This window comes from Panthera onca, chromosome A1, assembly GCF_046562875.1.
Source record: "Panthera onca isolate mPanOnc1 chromosome A1, mPanOnc1 haplotype 2, whole genome shotgun sequence".
Lineage (NCBI taxonomy): Eukaryota > Metazoa > Chordata > Mammalia > Carnivora > Felidae > Panthera > Panthera onca.
In genome coordinates this window covers 143,985,490-144,007,976 of record NC_138339.1, presented here as the reverse complement: position 1 = coordinate 144,007,976, position 22,487 = coordinate 143,985,490, and the positions used below count along the sequence as shown (strand labels likewise).

Below are 22,487 nucleotides of genomic sequence, written 5' to 3'. Positions count from 1 at the left end.
CTCTTCAAGGAATCTGGGTTGAGGTGCAAGGCTGGAGAAGGGGGTCTGTAGGATGGGGATCTGATTGAACCTCTCCTCCATGCTTCCCTTCCATCTGTCCACCTCTTGTCCTCTTGCTCAACAGAAGGTGCAACAGGAGCCAAGGAGGACGCAGCATTTCCAATCTCAATGCGACATTTTTAGGTGTGCCGTTGAACTTGTTACCTACACACGTTTGTTGAGTTGGCTCTATTCAGGTCGAATTCTGGGATTGCCTCTGGGATTGGAGTCTTAAAGGGAACCGCAAAGAACCCTTGTGATCCCCTCTAGGGCAGCCTTCTTAGTCTTCTGGGGATTCTATAGACTGTGATCCAACCTGCCATCCAGCTCTGAGGTCTGCCATTCCTTTGCTGCTTATTTCTTTTCTCTCCCTCAGTCATGGATCACCTCGGTTTTCCATGGGGTCATCAAAATCATGGCGCCCAGCCTACTGACTTTACAGCGGACAACGCCATGGCCTGTGAAACTTGAGTGACTTCTGTACACATCTGCGTGTGCTCCTCTCCTGACTTTTCCATCCCTTACGTGTGAGTATGTGTGTGAGAGAGAGAAAGGGCTGATATTTATTGGGATTATGATGCGTGCCAGACTAGAAGCTTTTTATACATTATCTTCTTGAGCCTCTTATCTGCTCTGTGACCTAGGTGTTACTATGACATGTACTCAGGAGAAAATAAAGGCTCAAAGAGGTTAAGTAATTTGCTCAAGATTGCGCATCCGTGGGGAGCTGGGATAAGGCTGCCCATCTGACTTGGCCCAGGACCGTTCCATTATACCATGTCTCTAGGGCCCTGCGTGGGGCACTGCCCATACCTTTAGACATAGGAAGCTGCTTCTCATGGGGGATGAGAGGATGGCTGGGCAGAAGCCGGCTCATGACCTCAAAGGATGTGCATCTTACCTCTGCAGCTTGAAGCACAGGAGGGGGCTCATGGTGTGTGTGTGTGTGTGTGTGTGTGGCCTGAGGACAGCAGCCTGGTGAGAGGGGATATTCTGCTGCTCTCACATCACCTGCCCCACTGCTCACCTTTCCCCTTTGAGGATCTTTTCCTTTCTAAATTGACATCAAGAGGAGAAAATGATCTTGCAGGGGTGTTAACGATAAGGACGCTAGTATTATAAGGACATGGTATTATGTCAGATGACAGAGATGCTTCCAGGGAGCAGGTTGGGGACGGGGAGGTGGAGGGAAAAGGAAGAAAGCAGGTGTCTTCTCTTTGGGGGATAAAACTCTCAGGTCACCCTGCCTGTCGGGTACGTACCAAACAGGAGGACATGATTTCCCAAGCCCTTGGCAGAAGGGGTTTGTGGGGTTCAGGTTTCCCGGGCATGAGTGTAGAGGCTGGTTTCCTCATCAGGTGGCCCTCCAAATGGAGGTAGGAAAGGAGATAAGTGAGGAGGGAATTTACACTTATTGGTCAGGTGCGTTTCAGGTGCAAGGCTCCTGGCTTTACCTGCATCTCTTCAGAACCAGAGAAAACAGTGCTTCCTGCCTTCAGGAAGGGCTGATCTGGACCTTGTGCGTCCTTCTGCTAAGACTATATCTGTGTGATAAGTGTTTTCTTTCTTTTTTAGTATTTATTTTTGAGAGCGAGGGAGGCAGTATGTGTGTGTGTGTGTGTGTGTGTGTGTGTGTGCGCATGTGCGTGCGGGTGCACATGTGCCCAGGGCAAGGGCAGAGAGGGAGGGAGAGAGAGAATCCCAAGCAGGGTCCACACTGTTCACTGTGGAACCCAACGCAGGGCTTGAACCCACAAGCCATGAGATCATGACCTGAGCTGAAATCAAGAGTCAGACGCTTAACCGACCAAGACGCCCAGGCACCCCAATATTCAGCAAATGTTTTCTAACGGGGGACCTCTCTTGGAGGAAACCCTCTGAAAAGTAAAACCCATAGTCCATGATTTCTTCTGTCTTCATTCATTATGTTTGTCTTTCAAATCCCACTTTTTCTTTTTCTTAAAAAAAAATTTTTTTATGTTTATTTTTGAGAAAGAAAGAGAGCGAGCGTGAGCAGAGGAGGGGCAGAGAGAGAGGGAGACACAGAATCTGTAGGCTCCGGGCTCAAAGCTGTCAGAGCCCTAAGCAGGACTCAAAGTCACGAACCATGAGATCATGACCTGAGCCAAAGTCAGATGCTCAACTGACTGAGCCACCCAGGCGCCCCTGAATCCCACTTTTCTTTAAAGTGGGATTTGACTTTAGCTCCTTTTTAGGATGGCAAATTGCCAAAAACCTTTGTTTTTGTTTACATCTTTGCAGAACAAAAAGTTTGCAGACTGGTAGAGCTATTTGAATGCAGGTAATCCCAAGGAAAAGTCCGTAGAATCCAGCCAAAAGTGGATTTGGATTTCGCTTTCAGGAAGCGTAGAAAGCAGCTTTCAGGAGGTCAGAGGAAACTGAAGTTGTTTTATTATTTTACACAGGAAAACAAAACCCCAAGACACAAGAATAACATCACACAGGTTCCCAGTGCTTTTAGTTGTCATGAATACCCACTGCTCTTTTCCACACAAACCTTGTTAGGAATCCAGATTTATGACTGCTGCTTTGATGACAGTGGAGAAGTCAATCCACTGGCATGTTTTTGGTTGGCCAGATTATCACTAAAAGAAAAAAAAACCAGAAAACACTACAGAAGTGTGCACTCCTGATGGCCACGCCAGGCTTTTGCATTTCTTTGATAATTCTTTCACCTTGTCCTCCTTCAGTACAGCTGGGGCTGACCTACTTTGTTCCTTCATTATGGAGTTTTGCGTAGGTAAGAATAAGATGAGAAAGCTCTGATGTTAAAACTTGTCCCTGGAACTCAGCAAGGCTTCCCAGCCTCAAATCCCTGGGCCGGCCTCATGAATTTTATTTATGCATTCATTTATTTATATGATGTCTGGTGCTGAGACCTGCATGAAAAATTAAAGCACAAATTCATCAGAAGGACCCGCAGTGGTGCGAGATTAAAATTTGAACCCCTGAACTCTCTGACACCTTCTGCGGTAGAAAGAACTAGATCATTACTGAGCTTCACAAACAAAGGAAGCTCTCTTCTTCTCCCCCAATAAGGGAAGGGGCAGACCTGAGAATACTCACACCGCTCAAAACATCACTCACAACATCCCAAACCAAAACAAAAGCAGTGTGCCAAAGGGCCAAACAGACAGGCGAAGAAATCAGCAAGCCCTGGTGAGTTGCCAGATTTGGCTTCTGGCTGTTTGCCCTGCGGGGGGATTACGTAATTCCCAGACGAGAGCCCTCCCCTGCCTGCGAGTGAATTTCAGCCTGTCCTGTTAGGCTTTTCCTCCTAAGGACTGGCAGCCAAAATAGGTGAGAATCTCACTTCCTCTGATGCAGTGAGGCTGCTGATTGTTATTAGGTGATTTTGTTGTTAGTGTCCCTGGGATGGGGTGGAAGGGAGAGCCATGTTTGTAAGATAATAGAATGAATTCCACTCCTCTCTTTCAAAAAATTAACTAAATGGCTTCTATTTTACAGTTCTTTTCTTTTTTCTTTTTTCTTTTCTTTTCTTTTCTTTTCTTTTCTTTTCTTTTCTTTTCTTTTCTTTTCTTTTTAGTTTATTGATTTGAGCGAGAGAGGGAGAGAATCCCAAGCAGGCTCCACACAGAGCTCGTGAACTATGAGATCATGACCTGAGCCAAGAGTTGGACGCTCAACCGACTGAGCCACCCAGGCTCCCTATTTTATTATTTTACACAATAAAACAAATGGGCAGAATAAATGGGCAGAACGTACACTCCATGGGCAGCGGGTGGGGGTGAGGATCCTTCAGTTGCCTGGGTCCAGCTCATGGCTCAACCAGCAGCCATGTCCTCTCCATGACCTCCCCCAACAAGGTCCCCTGTGACCAACTGAGGAAAGAGGTAAAAGGCCAAAGAGAGTTTTCAGATGAGTTGGCTCTTAGTGTTTGTTGTAAGCTGACAGTAAGCTGCTGTCCTGTAGCTCCGTTCAGGGGCTGCTTGAAAGAAAGAGTGAAGAGAAATCCTCTCAACAGGGATTTGGGAGATGTATCTGATTAGCCACTCTGTGCTGAGAGACAAGTAGCCAAAGGAACAATAAATATGGGCTCATGGTCAGTAATCAAGGGCTTGTCTGGTTGATGAGGGTGATCCAGAGGGAGAAAGATTGGAGGAGACGTGACAAAGAAGTCTGGGGAAGAAGGATATGGAAGCATCTATGGGAGGGAGCATGATATGCTGCAAACTTCCGATTAAACGTGAATGCTCAACAGAGAGCATCCATTCACCATGGAGGAGACACTAAACAACCAAGTTGAGAAAATGCCTTGGCCAGTGATGTCAATCCTTGGACACTCCAATACTGGCAAAAGGGGCTTCGTGCCATGGTGGAAGGGATGAAAGCTATGCATGGGTTTCTAACAGCATGGGTTTCCTCTCACCACGGGTGATCTGCCCAACATTCTAGGGATAGAGACCAATAATGAGCTGCTAACTTGGCATCATTCTCTGTGGAGACTTGTCGGTAAGTGATTACATTCAACTGCTGCCATCTTGAAGGAGCAGCAAGTCATGTTGACTGAATTAACACGGACACCAGACATAGGATTGCTTTTTCTGCCCGGAGGCATCTGCCAGCATGACTGTCAAAGGGCTTGTAGAGCGCTCCATTCACTGACACAGGATCCCACGTCATTGGACTGAGAGACTCAATTGTAGACATAGAGGTGTGGCAGTGGGCGCATGACCGTGGGGTCCACTGGCCTGGTCACCTACTGTGTCACTCAGAAGTTGCTGGCTTCAGTGAAACAGCTTCTTAACAGCCACTGAGGATTCAGCTTAGAGATGATATGCTATGAGGATGGGCCCCATCCTCAGGACACTGAATGCACCCTACATCAACCACCATGATATGGGGCTGTGTCACCAGTAGGTAGCAAGTGTGAGTCTGGAAACCAAGGAGGTGTGGCTTTGCTTGTATCATTCCCAGTGACCCACTTAGGGCAGTGTTGCTTCGTGTTACTGCACTTCACGGCTTTCTGGGTTTAGATACCTCCCTTTCCAGAAGGAGAACATTTCCATCAGGAAACTCAGCAGGTGTCACATTAAGCTTTAAGCCCTATCTGCTGACTGACCTTTGTGCCAGAGTCTTCCAAGCAAGGGAAATAATCTCCATCCAAGCAGGGGTAATAGACTGGGATGATCAGGAGGAGGTAGGGCTACTGTCACATCCTGGGGTGTCTCTTGGAACTCCCTTACCCATTCTTTTAAAAGTGTATTTATTTTAAGAGACAGCGACAGAGCCCACGAGGGGCTTGATCCCACGAACCATGAGATCATGACCCAAGCTGAAGTCAAGAGTCCTTTGCTTAACTCACTGAGCCACCCAGGCACCCCTCCCTTAACTCATTTTTAACAATAAATAGACAAAGGCAGTGGCCACAGCCTGAGAAGGGCATGGTGACCACGGGCTCAGAGCATGTCATTGATGAAGGTCAGGGTGAGCCCACCAGGTCAACCCCTTAGACCCACAACGGTGCTAACTGAGAGCGAGACGCGTCTAAAGCAATCGCAGAGTGGAGAGATGATGTGTATCGGTGACCTTGAGACCAGCTGCCCCAACAACAGCCGTGTTTCATGTTACTAGCCTTCCTTAAGAGGAAATTTATCCAGAAAAACAGGCCAGCCAGAATCCAGGGGCAGCTGTTCCCAGATCTTACCTTTGAAGAACGTGGATCCACGTGGCCCAGGGCTGAGCTGCCAGATCCCCCTTTTGGACAGAGGAGACCATCCCCGCAGCTTCAGAGAACATTCGTGACTCGGTGACCCGGGCCTCTCAGCCGAGGCCCTCTCCGGGAGCTGCCTTCCGCTAAAGAGAGCCAAGGTCACTCTCCCCTCAGGTCACAGCCCGCTCCCCAGAGGCAGCCCCCGTCCAGCGTGGGGTCAGCGTAATGGCCCATCTCCCTTGCACCGAGCAGGACATCTGGGAAGGCTCATCCCAGTCCTTGGATCAATTGAGGACTTCAATTGCCACGTCCCGGACTTTCAACCCCTCCCTCTGCTTCTTCCGCCTCTGTTACTCCCTCGCACATGTGGGGCTTGCGAATGCTTCCCAGTGGACTTCCTGCCTGCTGATCTCTGTCTCAGAGCTTTTCCCCGACGCACCAACTTCACCTCAGAGCACTTTCGCCCGCCATACTTTTGACGCACTCTCCCTGAATTATCCTAATTTGAGAGTGTCTTCTGAATCCTGCTGGGACCTTCACTGATGGGAGCAGGGACCCAGGGGAGGCCTGACTGGTAGGGGTGTCTGGCCTGTTCTTCGGTTCTAAATTCCGTGTTAGTACGAGCACCCACTCTCAGATGGAAACCATATCCTTAAACCTACAGAATCAGCTTGATAAAGATATTTTGGCCTCTACGTTAATTCTGTGTTTAAATTCACGGGATTTAATCCCGTTTCATTCCTCAGGGGAAGCTACTCACTGGTTTCTCCTTCAGAAACCCAAATTCCGTCAAGCACAACTTGTACCAGGTTTGACTCACGCAAGGATACCTTTCAGACAGTGTGTTTGTGTGGTATGTTTGTGGGGTGTATGTGTGGTGTATGTTCGTGTGGGTAGGATGTGTGATGTGTGGTATGTGTGGAGGCATGGGGGTTGGTCTGTGGTATACGTGTAGTGTGGGTGTGTGTGTATGTGTGTGTGTGTGTGTGTGTGTGTGTGTGATGTATGTAGTATGTGATGTGGGGGGCATGTATGATGCGGGCATGGTGTGTGTTGTGTATATGGTGTGTGATGTGGGGCGGGGGAGAAGCATCTAGCAAGCCTGAGCTCCTTTCAGTAGGACAGCTGTTATCACCTCTGTTATCACCTGGGCCCTTAGAGTTCAGGCAGGTTGATTGGATCTCTTTCATTCTCAAGGTTATTTAAGCCATTGATGTATTCTGTGTCTAAAATCTCTTTTCTAAAAATTATTTCTCATTACATAATTAATAAGTGAATTCATTCTTGTTCTTGAAAAAATAATTCAAACATTCCAGATAAGGCTAAAATTCCTTTTGGCTGTCACACCAGTCTTCCCCGGAAGACAGACCATTACCTTCCAGACCTTTTCCAAATTGGCAGTATCTATTTAAATTAAAGTTCATTTTCTTTGGCCTGGAAATTCTACTTTTCAGAAGTTACACTTACGAAAACCCATTGAATGTGCAGGAGAATGACTGAACCAGGATATGTCTCGCGGCATTGTTTATAATGGCAATAAAGGTAAACACCTTGATGGCTGTCTACATAAATTGTCGTCTATTTATACAGTGACGCTGTATGCAGTAGTGAAAACAGTGAGGTGGGTCTGTGAGTGTTGACGTGGAATTATCTTCAGGAGGCACTGTTGAGTGGAGAAAAAGTTGCAGTTACTAGAATTCTATTTTATCAGGGCTATTTAGGAAAATGATTCCCTGATAGAGATGACCTGGGTTAGGGGCACCTGGGTGGCTCAGTTGGTTAAGCATCGGACATTGGCTTAGGTTGTGATATCATAGTGAGTTTGAGTCCCCACGTTGGGCTCTGCACTGACAGCGCAGAGCCTGCCTCAGATCTGCTGTCTCTCTCTCTCTCTCTCTCTCTCTGCCTCTCCCCTGTGCTAGCTCATATGCACGATCTCTCAAAAAATAAAACATTAGAAAACAAAAAAGAAAGGAAGAAATGACCTGGGTTAGGGACTCAGGAGCAGGGATAAGAGTAATGAGTCCTCTCCCGTGCCTTTTCTTTCCACTTTCCTTTATGACTTCTGCCTTCCCCTTTGCTCCCCATTCTTCCCTCTCTTAATCCCCTGCCTTCGTGGCTTAAAATTGGGAGCCCAATCTACCTACTCTGAACCGTTTCTGTTTACTGTCATCAACAACCAGCGCGGCCCATCCAAACTGGTAGTCGAAGTGTCAAAACAAATGGATCCATTGCCCACGCCCCAGCTCACACGATCGGGTGAATGAATAATTGAGCAGCGGTAATAGTATCTGTTTTATGGAAACCTGCTTGCTTTGGTTCCTATAAAAGCCTCAAAGATAATCCAACAATTTGGCAAAGTTACAAAAAATATATATAGAGAGAAGAAACTTCAAGGGTGAGTGACATTATGAAAGTCTAGGGTTTGCATTAAGGAAAGTGCACGCTGTGGGGCACCCGGGTGGCTCGGTAGGTTAAGTGTCTGACTCTTGGTTTTGGCTCAGATCATGATCTCATGGTTCTTGGGTTCAAGCCCCACCTCAGTCTCTGTGGTGATGGTATGGAGCCTGCTTGGGATTCTTTCTCTCTTCCTCTCTCTGCCCCTCCCCTGCTCATGCTTTCTCTCTCTTGCTCTCAAAATAAATAAATAAACTTGAAAAAATAAACAAATTTTTTTTTTAATTTAGATGTCCCAATTTTAAAATATATCCCAGTTCTTAAAAATTTTAACAAATAGATGTCCCAATGCTAGAGGACCTGGGAATAAAATTGTATGGAAAATGGTCACAGGAACTGGACCTTTGTAGCTGAAAGAAGAAACCCAAGGGTGCATACTTACCGGGTAAATACAGGGCATCAGTTATATTTGCATTTAAGATAAACAATTAATATTTATTAAGTATAATTATGCCCCAGATATTGCATGGGACAAACTCATGCCGAAAACGTTATTCATTACTTATCTGAGATTTAAATCCATCAGGGTGTCCTGTATTTTTATTTGTTAAATCTGTCAAGCCTGCCAGGGATACATGTGCAATACTTAACTGGCAATGACTTATAAACTTGAGAGTGCATTATTCCACATGCTTCTTTGTCTCTCTGACTCTAAAGTTATAATTGATGACCAATACTTTGAACTCAAAAAGTGTTGGATATTATATCAAATCAAGGACACATTTCCTAATAACTGGAGTGTCCTGCAGGGGAGCAGGTTGTCCGAAAAATAGTGCATCTCTGAGCCAAAGATAATAGCGTATCAACATTTTAAATAGCAAAAAACTGGGAGGAACATGGAAGGTCATGGGGAAAAAAAACTGTTTTAAAAAATTGGGGGCAACATCTATGCAATAGAATTTTCCACAGGTAGACTTCTCTAGCCTCTGAGCCTTCTAGCTACTTTATGATAGGACTGTTAGTAGTGTTACAACATGACTGACCATTGCCCCAACAGACCTTTAGGACTCCTTGGGGGCTCCTCGTGGACTCCAGGATGGTCTCCTATATGTACGTAGTGAATAGATTTCTAAGTAGGTTGTTAAGGAAAGAAAGAAAGAGACAGAGAGAGAGAGACAGAGACAGAGAGGAAAGGAAGGAAGGAAGGAAGGAAGGAAGGAAGGAAGGAAGAAAAAGAAAGAAAGAAAAAGAAAGAAAGAAAGAAAGAAAGAAAGAAAGAAAGAAAAAGCAGCATGCATGGAAGATCCCATCATTTGGGTAGATTTTTTTAAAAAAGAAATATTGGGGCACCTGGGTGGCTCAGTCGGGTAAGCATCTGATTCTTGATCTCAGCTCAGGTCATGATTTCACAGTTTGTGAGTTCGAACCTAGCGTTGGGTTTTGTGCTGACAGCACAGAGCCTGCTTGGGATTCTGTCTCTCCCTCTATCTCTGCCCCTCCCCTCCTAGCTCTCTCTCTCTCTCTGTCTTGCTCTCAAAATAAATAAATAAACTTAAAAAAAAAAAAAGCAGAACCCTAAATACAGGTAAAAACATAACTTCTTTAGGCTAAATACCTAAAAAAAAAAAACCTTTAAGAGTATTTATTTTAGGGAAAGGGGTCAGTTATTGAGGATAGGCAAGGAAGATTTCGTATTTATTTTATACCTTCATGGATCAAGTGAAAAAATAACTGTGCACTGTGAAACAGGCTGGGTCCATACACTGTAGGAAGACCAGGCTGGCATCCTCAGCCGCGGGTTGGGACTTGTAGTAGGAGGTCACGTCACTTTTTTTTTTTTTCAATCTGAAGAGCGTACAGACTTGAAGAGCCCCGTGAAATAGTTGGGGTAAAACCATGGATGCCTTCGGGCCCTCTCCGCCTCCCTGCCCACCTAAAAGCTCAGGCGAGAAGAAAGGGTCTCCCAGTGTGGCTGTGGCCGGCTGCACACCTTTGCCAGAGGCATCTGAGGGTAGAGGATGCTTAATGGCTGAGCCCTGGGACTGCAAATCCATAAGCACTTCTTGGCCTTAGGTTCAAGAGGGGCCCAGACAGTTCAAAAAACAGGAAAAAACCCCACATTCATATCCCCCCTCTTGATAATAGTTCAAATCACATGAAAGTGCTGTTGCATAGGCAAACAACAACAACAACAACAACAACAACAACAACAACACAATTGGCCCCAAATCACCTGTTTTACATGGTTCAACTAATACATCTGGGCATCCCTATTAACTTTCTCCCTTGATCGGTTAGAAAAGCAAATCAAAACAACCAAAGCATGTACATTTCCAGGCTTCCAAATGTGTCCTGCCTTTTATATTACATTATTATTTAGTGCAATGATATGAATAACAGCCAAAATCGTATAACATTTTCTGTATGCCAGGTGTTTTAAGTGCTTTATGTACATACGGTCATTTAAACTTGATGATAAACCCATGAGATGGTTGTGTTTATCCTGTTTTGCTGGTGAGGAGCCTGAGACACACAGAGTTTACGCTCCCTGCCTGGGCTGGTGGAGCTCCAGGTACTTGAGCAGGCAGGTCCCTGAGCCCAGGCAAGTCTGGCTCCTTATCACACTGCCTCTCCTTTGTTCTGGCCCCCGAGTTCCTGCTGTCATAAACCTGTCACCCAGCTCTGCCCAGCACAGAGTTCGTCTCTCCAGATTCCACAAGGACACCCCTCATGCACTCCAGGATGGTTCCCTTTTTCTTTTTTTTTTTTAAATTTTATTTATTTTGAGAGAGAGAGTGAGCACAAGAGAGGGAGCGGGGGAGGGGCAGAGAGAGGGAGAGAGAGAATCCCAAGCAGGCTCCACACTGTTAGTGCAGAGCCCGGCGTGGGGCTCAAACCCAAGAACCCTGAGATCATGACCTGAGCTGAAATCAAGAGTCGGACGCTTCACCGACTGAGACACCCAGGTGCCCCCCCAGGATGGTCCCCTTAAAACATTCGGGGAAAGATAGGAAAAAGCAGCACTGGGGCCGGCACCCACCTCTGTGGAAGACTGGATCTGTGGAATGTCCTTTTAGCAACAGCCACCTCATTGAAAGGCACCTTTTAACTTACTAATCAAATCTTGGTATCTGTAACTGAGGGAGTTTGGACCCCACTATGCTTCCTTCCACGAGACTAGAAAAGCATCAGTGCTGCCATCTTGGCCTTGGCTCATTCCTTCCCCGGGGGAATAGAAGATGCTGTGAAATTACCTGTTTGGTGAGTTTCTCCTTCCTTCCTTCTTTCTCCTGGAGAAGCTCTCTTCTCTTCCACCAGAGGCATTTCTCCATACTCACTGGTTCAGAATCTGGGCAGGGAGGAGAGTTTCCATATCACAATTTTTTAAAATCTTCATTTTATTTATTTTGTGAGAGAGAGAGAGAGAGAAAGAGAGAGAGAAAGCAGGGGACGGGCAGAGAGAGAGAGAGAGAGAGAGGGAGGCAGAATCCCAGGGAGGCTCCATGCTGTCATGGGGCTCCAACCCCAGGAACCATGAGATCATGACCTGAGCCAAAGTCAAGAGTGGGACACTTAACCTACTGAGTCATCCAGGTACCCCTCCATACCACAGTTTTTGTTCAAGTATTATAGTATGGGATTTTCTCAGCAACACATCTCAGAACATCTATTAGAATCCAATTTCTCCTTTGTTCTCAGGCCGTGCTTTGGCTTTGCCAAAACTTTCAAACGCTGATTGAATGCCTGCATTGCATATAGTCAGTATTTTAGTAGGCAGTAGCTGCCACCTTAATGTGAACATTTGTGGGGCATCTGGGTGGCTCAGTCGGTTGAATGTCCCGCTCTTGATTTTGGCTCAGGTCATGATCAGAGTTGTGGGATTGAGCCACATGTCAGCCTCCACCCTGGGTGTGGAGCCTGCTTAAGTCTCTCTCTCCCTCTGCCCCTTTTCCCTGCTCATGCTGTCTCTAAAACAAAAAAACAAAATTTAAAAATAAATGTGAACATTGGAGAGTTTCTATTTGAGACATGAATAATTTGATACTAAAATATTATAGACCTCCAAGCTGATTTTTTTTATTTTTTGCTTTACATTATTTTATTTAAATGTTTTATTGATTTTTTTGAGAGAGAGAGCATAAGCAGGGGAGGGGCAGAGAAAGGGGGACAGAGGACCCAAAGCGAGCTATGTACTGACAGCAGCGAGCCTGATGTGGGGCTCCAAGTCATGACCCATGAGATCATGACTTGAGCCGAAGTCGGACGCTCAGCCACCTGACCTACCCAGGTGCCCCCATGCTGATTTTCAAATATGTGATGGTATGATAGATTTTTTACTAATTTTTGTGACTTTTTTTTTTTTTTTTGCCATATACTTAATTTTGGAACAGAACAGACACCATATTCACTGTAGTGTGATTGAACTGTGGGCTCGCTGATAATATGAAGGAGGCTGTTTCCCTCAAAAACACTTCCCAGTTTGTTTTTTACATGAAGTAGAATGAACCTATGGAAAAGTATATTATAATGTGACTATCGCCCAGATGAAGAGGGAGAACATTACCAGCACTCTAGAAACTCCCTAGCAGGTGCTTATAATAGCAGCCACCACTAACTGAGCTATGACCTTGACCTCTCACCTCCTACATTAGTTTCGCTGAGTTTTGAACTTCATATAAATGGCAATCATACAGGATGCAGTTTGTGGCGTCTGGCTTCTTTTTGTTAACACCGCCTTAGTTTCTTGATTCTACACATAATGCCGTGATGGTTTCCATGCCATTCTTGGAGGCACGGAGGGAGGCAGGAAGGGAGGGTGGGGAAGAGCATGAGAGGGGACGTTTGTTGGGTACCATTTGACTGTAGCTACTCTGAAAGTGATCTAGTCCATGAAAAATTTTGGAAGAATATGAACAAGCTACATTAGCCAGTTCATGACTACCTTAGACCTTATTTACAGGAGAGGGTGAATTAGCTCTAAATGAAAGTCTTGTTGAGCTGACTTGTTTTGACTTGTGCCGTAGGGCCGCGGACACATGGTTCTGATGCCTGTGTTCCTTAAAAGGACCCCAGGGGATTGGCCTGGCTGGGTTTTACAGTACCGCCTCTGAGTCTCTTTTGACTTAAAGTTATAGTCCTGGGCCCCAGGGTCTACTGTAAGGACATGTTTCCCTCTAGGTTTTCATCATAGTCACAGTTAATAAATGGATGACAAGGTAAGAGCATCCCTTTCCATGTCACATGTCCTCTTTGTAACGCTACGATGTTTTAAAGATCGGGGAGACTATGTTTGTCTTGGCCGTATGTAGACTACAGAGCAAGGCTTAATGATGGAGGCAGCCATGTTTATCTTTCAATGCCCCTGAAATCCTTTAACTTCTGTTTCTGAGGACACACCCCGGGCATTGTCTTTCATGGTCTGGGAGCCTTCATGTTGCTAATTGGTCAGGGCGGACAGGGAAGTTAGGTGGTGTTCTCAGGCTTCTGAGTGAGAAAGCTAGAATTTGAGTCTAGCTGTCTGACTTCCAATAAGATGGCTTTTTATTGTACTTCACTGCGTGGAGGAAACACAGTGATCACAATACACCTCTTCAGTTTTTCAGGTGAGGAAAGGAGATTATAGAACTCTTCCGAAGTCCAGTACCCCCCCCCCTTTTTTATTAGATTTTATTTTTAAGTAATCTCTACACCTGATGTGGGCATGAGACTTAACAACCCTGAGATTAAGAGTCGTGTGCTCTCTGGACTGAGCCGGCCAAACACTGCAGTCCAATGCCCTTTGACTTTAACACCCTGTCTCTTGTCTCCCTCACCTCTTTGCCAATCCCAACCCAACTTTGCTATGAGCTCCTACCAACACATCAGAATGAGTGTGTGTTTTAGCTATTGACTGCACTATTCTGGACTAATAATGACTGAGTCTAAAGGTGGCACTTGTAAGCCAGAGAAGGAAGGGTGGTCACGCCTTGGTATTGTGTTGGGCAAGCTACTTTGGGACAAAAGAAATGCCACAATGTCCCTAAAATCACACCATGTAAGTTCTCTTCTACCCTCTTTTTCTTTTCTTTTTTTTTTTTTTTTTTTTTTTTTTTTTGAGAGAGGAAGGGAGGGGGGAGAGGGAGAGAGAAAGAGAGAGAGAGAGAGAGTGCAGAACCTGATGCAGGGCTCAATCCCATGACCCTGGGATCATGACCTGAGCCCAAATCAAGAGTCAGACACTCTGGGTGACTGAGCCACCCAGGTGCCCCTCTTCTACTCCATTTCTGCACAGATTTTTGTCTTCACACTATTCTTTCAAAAATTATTCATTAAGCACCTACTATGTGCCAGGCAGTACTCTAGGGGCTCACGACACGTCCGTGAACAAAACAGACAAAAGGCTCTGCTCTTCTGAGGCTTATGTTCTAGCAGGGAGTGATACAGAACAAACAGTAGACATGATAAATAATAAATGGGGAAATTAAATAGTCTGTTAGACAATGATAAATGATACCAAAGAAACAGAGCAGGGTAAGAGAGATTGGGAATGCCCAGGGGCAAGTCACTGAAGGTTGAAATGAGTGTTCAGGGTAGACTCACAAAAAAGATGGCATTTGAATAAAGATTTGTAGGCAATAAGGGAATAAGCCATTCACATATTCGAAAGAAAAGCAGTCCACAAAGAGGGACGAGCCAAGGCAAAGACCTTAATGTGGGATCATGCCTGGAACATTCAAAGTAAAGAACAAGGCCAGTGGAGGAGGTGGGGAACAATAAAAGGTGAAGTCAGAGAAGTAACCATGTAGTGGCTTGTTGGTCATTGTTTAGACTCTAGCTTTCCCTCTGATTGAAATGGGGAGGTGTTGCAGGGCTTTAACCAGAGGAGAGACGGGATATGACTGGTATTTTAACTAACCATGTTGGTTGCACTGTTGCTAACAGACAGTAGGGAGGCAGGAGCTGGGGGGGAGGGGGTGGGGAGGAGACCAGTTAGGAGGCAATTCTAATAGCCAAGGGATGGTAGTAGCTTGAAACAGTGGAGAGAAGTGGTCACAGTCTGGATACAGGACTTCCCGATATAATGGATATAAAATGTAAGAGAAGGCAAGAATGACTGCAGTGTTTTTGGTGTAAGCATTTTCAAGATTGGAGTTTACCATCAACTGAGGTGGGAGAGACTACACGAGCACTACTGGGCATGTTAAGTACAAGCTACCTCCTAGACATCTAAAGCAGAGATGTTGAGTCTGGAGTTTGGACGAGAGTTGTGGGGGGAGATAAAGTCTGGGAGCTCTTTCCCATGTAGAGATGGTAATTTAAAGCTTTGTGACTAGAAACTGGACAAGGTAACGAGGGGAGATGGAGAAGAATTCAAGGTCTAAGCTTCGAGCTCCAAACATTAAATGCAAAGAAGAAGAGGAGAAGGAACCAAGAAAGGAGATACAGAAGGAGAGTGGGGGAGGTAGTTGGGGGTAGGGGGAAATACAGTGTTTTGGAAACCAAGTCAATTACAGATATGCATTGGATGCTGCCGATGGGTCAAGCAATATGGGGACTGGGGATTGGAAATTGGATTTGGTCCTGAGATGGTCCAAGGGTGACCTTGACAAGAACATTTTGTGGTAGGGGTGAAAACCTGATTGGGGTGAACTTAAGAGACACTTTGAGAAGATGTAGATAAAACAATAAGTATAAACAACTTTCAACTACTTTTTTCTTTTTTTATTAAGGACAGAAAACAAATGGGCCGTTGGTGAATCATGGTGAAGAGAGATATCTTTTTAAGAAGGGAGAAATACCAGCATATTGACACAACTACTGACATTGTTGGTGCAGGGGGACGGGGGTGGGACTTCTGGGAGCATCATGGTAGGTGGGACTAGAGTCCAGCATTAGAGCAGCGGGACTGGCTTTGGAATGGGGCATAGATGGCCCATGTATGGCAGTGGTGGGAAGACAGAGGGCCTCTGCATGGAGGCCCGGCTGGACAATGAGAGGGGAGGGGTCTCTGCAGCTCTCCCTTTGCATCGTTTTGTTGTTCACAGAAGGAAGGAGGTCATTGACCGAAAACAAAGATGTTGGAGAAGATGTTGAAGGTTGAGACGAGAGGAGAAGGTATGAAATAGACACCTGTGAGGGAAGGGAGGGACACAAATGGGTTAAGGAAGCACGACACAAGTGCCTCCTTGATGTTCACGGTCCTGGGTTTGAAATGACACCTGTCAGCGTGATTGTGTGTTTTTCCCTAGGGATCTTTAGCTGTGTACATGAAAGGTGGAGAACTGGATCTTTTCTCCTCCGGAGAAAAATTTAAATGCAGCAATGTAAATGTTTCTAAAATGAACGATTCACTTCAAACAGTTATGCCTGCCTGTTTGCCTTGCATCGTCTTCCCCTCCCCCTACTCCTTTCCCTCCCTCCCGCTCTCCCTTCTTTCATCCCTCCCTTCTTTCCAAAAGCACTTGTGAGTGTCTCCTAGGTAGCTAATACAGTTGGCCCTTGAACTCACAGTGTGAGTCCACTTACACGCGGGTGTTTTTCAATAAATATATTGGGAAATTTGGGGGAGATTTTGCCACAATTTGAAAAAACTCCCAGGTGAAGCACATAGCCTAGAAATACCCTAAAAAGTAACACAAAAATTGGGAATTATTGTTAAGATCTCAGTATATAATACATATCACATGCAAGATATGTATTGATCCACGCTTTATGTTATCTATAAGGCTTTTGGTCAGTTGAAAGCTATTAGTAAAGTTTTGGGGGAGTCAGGATTTCTATGTGAATTTTCACCTGCATCGGGCCAGGGCTTGGCTGTGCTGTTCAAGGGTCAGCTGTAGTCCCATCTGAAACTGGTTAAAAAAAACCCCACATTTCTTCAGTAAACCTTATTGAGCATTTCCTAAGTGCCAGGAGCTCTGTAAGGTACCGTGAAGATCCAAAAAAAGGAAAGAAAACCCTAGGAGCTCATCGAATGGTGAAGATGGCCCATGTTCCATGGTAATTACAGTGTAAGATGGAAATCTGTAAGCCTCAGTTCGAAAATAGAGCGTTGTGAGAATTTACAGAAGGAGAGCTTATTTCTAGCTGGAAAGAAGAGATCCCTGATGATGTGACAGATTGTATCTTCCAAGGGTGGCCACACAATCTCTCCCATCCCACCTGGTCTTTTATCAGGAGACTTTGTTACTCTTCCCATTCAGAGTGGAAGTTGGTGTGTTCTTCTCTTAAATGGGCTTGTCACTCATTTGGGCCCAGCAGAAATGGCGCCCTGTAACTTTGGAGGCTAGCCCAGAAAATGAGATTGAGTTCCCACCCTGTTGGCTGGGATATCATGGAAAAAGTCCTGAGCCAACACGTGAGAAGTCCAGTTGCCCTGAGGCTGCGAGAAAGCCCAGGCCACATGGAAAGCCTACTCATGTATGCTCTGGTTGACATTCCCAGCTGAGGTCCTGGCTGACAGCCAGCATTCTCGGTGGACATGTGAGGGAAGGCACCTTCACACGATTCTCGCCCCCATGACCATGGCTTCCCAGCTTGGGCATCAGACATCCCGGAGCAGAGTCAAGCCGTCCTTGCTACACATTCCCGACCCATGGAATTTGGGAACATTAGAAAATGATTGTTTTACACCACTGAGTCTAAGAGGGGCTTGCCAGGTTGCAGTAGTTATCAGAACAGAAGATTTCTTGAAAGAGGGAATATGTCAATGTTTAGGTGTGAAGACAGTGTGATACTAAATGAGGGTGGTGATTTTATTGTGCAGGGAACCTGTTGAATTTCCCTTTCACGTTTGATGTTCTGGCTGTTGAACAGTCTTGTGGAAGTATCTCTAGATATTTATTTATCTGATTTTAGGACATTTCGAAGGTTTTGGAAAGCGGTTCTTCCTTGCTATTTCATTCCGTGATGACCCCGTACCATCAAATACACTTTAGCAGAACCGAGTCTTGAAGAGAGTTAACTTCCTTCCTTCCTTCCCTCCTTCCTTCCTTCCTTCCTTCCTTCCTTCCTTCCTTCCTTCCTTCCTTTTTTAATATTGTATTTTTGAGAGAGAGACAGAGAGCAAGTGGAGCAAGGGGCAGAGAGAGGGAGACACAGAATCCAAAGCAGTCTCCAGGCCCCGAGCTGTCCGATGGAGGGCTCGAACTCAGGACCCATGAGATCATGACCTGAGCTGAAGTTGGACGCTTAACCAACTGAGCCACCTGTGCACCCTGAGAGTTAACTTTCATACAAAAAGTTGACAACTGGGGTGCCTGGGTGGCTCGGTCGGTTGAGCGTCCGACTTCGGCTCAGGTCATGATCTCGCAGTCTGTGAGTTCGAGCCCTGTGTCGGGCTCTGTGCTGGCAGCTCAGAGCCTGGAGCCTGCTTTGGATTCTGTGTCTCCCTCTCTCTCTGCCCCTCCCCCGCTGATGCTCTGTGTGTCTCTCTCTCTCTGCCAAAAATAAATATTTTTTAAAAAGTTAAAAAAAACAAAAAGTTGACAACTTCCTTAGCAGAGTTACTAGTACATTTCTTATAAAACTAATAGCACTAAACAGTACTCTTTACATGGCCACAGAAAAAATTTTTTAGAACACACACACACACACATACACATATAGTGTAATTTAGTTTGAAACTAATTTTTGTCATAACCGTAATATTTTTATTTTGATCTTTTAAACTTTTATGGATTTAGCAAAGGAAGAAAAAAGGAGACTTTTTCAAGAATGGTGGTTGAAGACTTATTAGCGGCTCTTTTACCTGACTTGCCTGTCTTTTGTTCCACAGTAGATTACTAGGTGACCAAATGGTTTGATTTTCTTGATCGTCACTCTTCTGTCCTCCTTCCTCTGGCTGCAATGATCTGTTAGTGTTGCAGCTTTCACCATTAGGGTGTTTTCTTTGCAAGTTGCTGGGACTAACCCTGGCCAACTCAAAGAACAGGTTGTTCGTGTCTAAACATTGACGGGGTTCTAATAGTCCCTCTTTCAAGAAATCTTCTGTTCTGATAACTATGGTGACCTGGCAAGCCCCTCTTAGACTCAGTGGTGTAAAACAACCCCTAAGAGGGCATGGATGGGATTTCCTACAAGGGTGTGGGAGAATTTCCAGAATCAAAAGGAAGGCTGAGAAACCAGGCAGGGCAGGCAGAGGAGTAAGGAACTGTCGGAAGACTGGAGGCAGGGAGGCCTCTTCTGAGCCTCCACTGCAGGCTGATGGGCACCAACCCTTCTTAGGTACCATAACCTTCTGCTCAATCTCCGATTTCTGTTCAGGGTGCCCGTGCCCAGGGAAGGTGGATTCCTTGATGAAGCTCCCTTCTTGTCTGGATCCAGAGGGAGGAGTTTCCCAAGATAAATCTCTACCTTTTAGCATCAAAAGGGAAATGCAAGTGAAACGGCACAGGGACCCGGTGCCCGCTCCATCACTGGTTTCTGGAGGCATCTAAATGGCCAGGAGTAGACTGGACCTCCTAGGCCTTGAGTACATTCATTTGATCCAAGTGCTTCTGTTAACTAGCAATATACTTTATTTCAAAAATCATCTCCCAGTGCCTACATTTTGAAAAGAGTTAATACCTTTTAAAACAGTTTCATATTCATTAGCTCCTTCTTTACTTAAAAACTTGATGAGGTGGAAAGAACTAGAATTAACATTCCCTCCTGTGAGATGAAAACCAGAGGCAGTGGATATTTAAGGCACTTGTCCCAGGTCACCCTGAGGCCTCAAAAGCATAATCAAGGCTCCGGCTGAGTTTGACTTTCATCCCTCAGTTCTTCCTCTGTTTTTTCACGAAGCTGTTTCCTGAGGTACAGTTACTACACTTCCTTCCCCCCCCCATTCACAAAACTCTCAGTGTTCATTAGGAAGCTGCACCACGGCAAGAGAAGTGCTCTAAAAGGGTAAGATGCAAATCTTGACTTCACCACCTACAGTAATCTCTCTTCCCTGAGCCCTGGTGACTCTCCCCTCCAGGGGCTAATAAAAGAATAAAATGGAGAGATCCATATTATGGGGGGGCGGATTATAAAGCAAAGTGTCATGTAATTGGGGAGTATTATTATTCTACTGATTCATGCTCTAAATTCTCTTTCTAAGGGTAGACATCGAGCGACATTATCACTGACTATTATACCGCGTGCTAGTTCAGCATGTGAGTATTATCAATGCAAAGGGGGTTCCCCATGCGATATCAGTGTAGATGGAATCAGTGCCTCCAGTCCCTCAGGCCTGAATCACATCGTCTGCAGTTTGTTTTTCCTTCTACCTGTTAAGCATGCAGTAGTAAAGATGTTCGATTTCCAAAGAATAATTAAGCCAAGGACGCGGTGTCCCATCTTTGATGAAATGCAGATTTCACATTAAATTCGGATCCTTCATTTTTAAAGGTTGAGTAGAATAGCGTCTAAAAAAAGAATTCCCCCTGGTTAAATTTAGGCTGCTGGAAAAAAAAAAAAAAAGAGAAATTTAATGTAAGATTATTCTTGGTACAGAAACATTTTCGCTTGGCTGTGAAATGGATACATTTAAAAATGGCTGCAGGCTCTTGCCTTTGGAATTGTGTGGGGGATGATCCAACAAATGTGAATAGGCCTGTTCGAGTCGGTCACACTGCTTCCCTGCCCCTAATGAACGGTTTCACGTGTTAGTGCCAAGTAATGGTGTCTGCTTGTAGGTGTGCTCCCCCTGCGTTAGTGGGTCCAGCAGAGTTGGTGGTAATCTTACACCCAATGGCCTCTCCATGCGGGCTGGGCTTACCCCAGTCCCTGGACAGGTAGGACGCTGGTTTTGCCAATTTCAAATTATGAGCCTCATCTAGACACGCCTAGGCACGGAAGTACTATGTGGCACCTCCCGCCGCTTCAAGAGACATACCAACCTTTACTCTGTTGCAGAGAGTAAATTTTATATATATATACATATACATATACATATATATATATATATGTATATGTATATATATACACACACATACACACACTCACAGGTACATATGTATATATATAATTATGCATATCATTATAGCAATAGATGACACTTGCTGAACTGTTACTGTGTAGCAGGTACTAGGTTGATAACTTTACACATTTTTATTTTTGTAATTAGTTAACTTATTTATTTATGGTTTATTTTATTTTATTTTGAGAGAGAGAGAGAGAGAGCGCACGCACACAAGCGGGGGAGAGGGACAGAGGGGAAGAAAGGGAATCTGGAGCGGACTCCACGCTGAGTACAGAGCCCAACGTGGGGACCCATCCCACGACCCTGGGATCGTGACCTGAACCGAAATCAAGGGTCAGACTCTCAAGCGGCTGAGCCGCCCAGGCATCCCCTGCGCATTGTTTTTAAATTCATGCTGTGAACACAGAAGTTCCTGAAGAACATAAAATGACTCACTGGGGCCATGAAATAGTCCAGCCATTTGCTCTACAGAAGCATGTTCGTCACCGGCTGGGAAAGGACAAAAGAAAAGAACATTATGCATCTTTCCTCGAAATCTAGAGAGTTTTGCTTTCTTGCTGCTTTACCAAAGAAGGAACTCTAAACGAAAAAACAGGGAATGTTCTTTCTCATCCTGTCCCATTGCATTCTATCTCCCAGACTGAAGGAAGGCAGCAAACACTCTGGCGAGCCCCACACCCCCACCCCATGCCTCTAACTCACGTGCTCTAATAGACTCAAAAGAAGAAAAGTCATCGTACAGGAGAGCATCTCTCTCCCCAACCCACCCAGCTCCTACCAGGCAGAGCTGTTGGCATCTGACCATCAGGCAGGCTGCCCTTTGATCGGGACTCTTTCCTTCGGCCACTTGCAAAGCCTGGTCACACAGTCGGCCTCAGAGGACCTTCCTGGGTGGGGATTGGGAGGCCATAAAGTGATTCAGTTGCTTTTCCTGCTGTGGGCTCTGGGGCCTCAGTCATGAATGATGACTGTTGTTGGAAGAGTGGCTGAGTTATTATAATAATACCTGTCCTTCCACCCTGCAGGGATGTCGTCAGTGTGAGATGACATAAAGGATATGAAAGTCCTTTGAAAAGTATAAAAGACGTAAGTCCAAAGAATAAAAGAACAAAAAAGCATTATGATTCCAATGATGTCAGAGCCTTCCACCCCAGGACAATTGGAATGTTCAATGACAAGCCAAGTTTTCTCTGTAGGCCCCAGGGTTTTCACCCAAGTTTTTAACAGATTTGTCTCAAGCTAACCACGCTCTTAGGGAAAAAAGAAGAATGGAAAAGAGCAGTGAGCTCCCCGTCTTGGGTCAGATCCTGCTGTAAATATTCTCTCTCACACACACGTGCATGGACAGACCCAAACCTACGTGTGCGCAGGACATACGCCTACGAAATATAAAAAGGTTGTGTAAATACCGAGAGAGGGGGAAAG

At 45.4% G+C, this 22,487-nt stretch overlaps 1 long non-coding RNA gene across 3 annotated transcripts; it reads right to left on the bottom strand.

Moving 5' to 3' along the window:
- Positions 1 to 2,428: 2,428 nt before the first annotated feature.
- LOC132681651 (uncharacterized) lies at positions 2,429 to 22,195 on the bottom strand. 3 transcript variants are annotated; one of them, XR_009611173.3, is made up of 5 exons: positions 21,841 to 22,195; positions 21,498 to 21,551; positions 20,368 to 20,541; positions 11,386 to 11,480; positions 2,429 to 2,939 (listed from the first exon to the last, which is right to left on the bottom strand). It is a non-coding gene; the product is annotated as an uncharacterized LOC132681651 (long non-coding RNA). The 3 variants fall into 3 exon arrangements; XR_009611174.3 differs by having other exon boundaries at positions 20,368 to 20,505; XR_009611175.3 differs by lacking the exons at positions 2,429 to 2,939; positions 11,386 to 11,480 and adding an exon at positions 15,834 to 16,240.
- Positions 22,196 to 22,487: the final 292 nt, after the last annotated feature.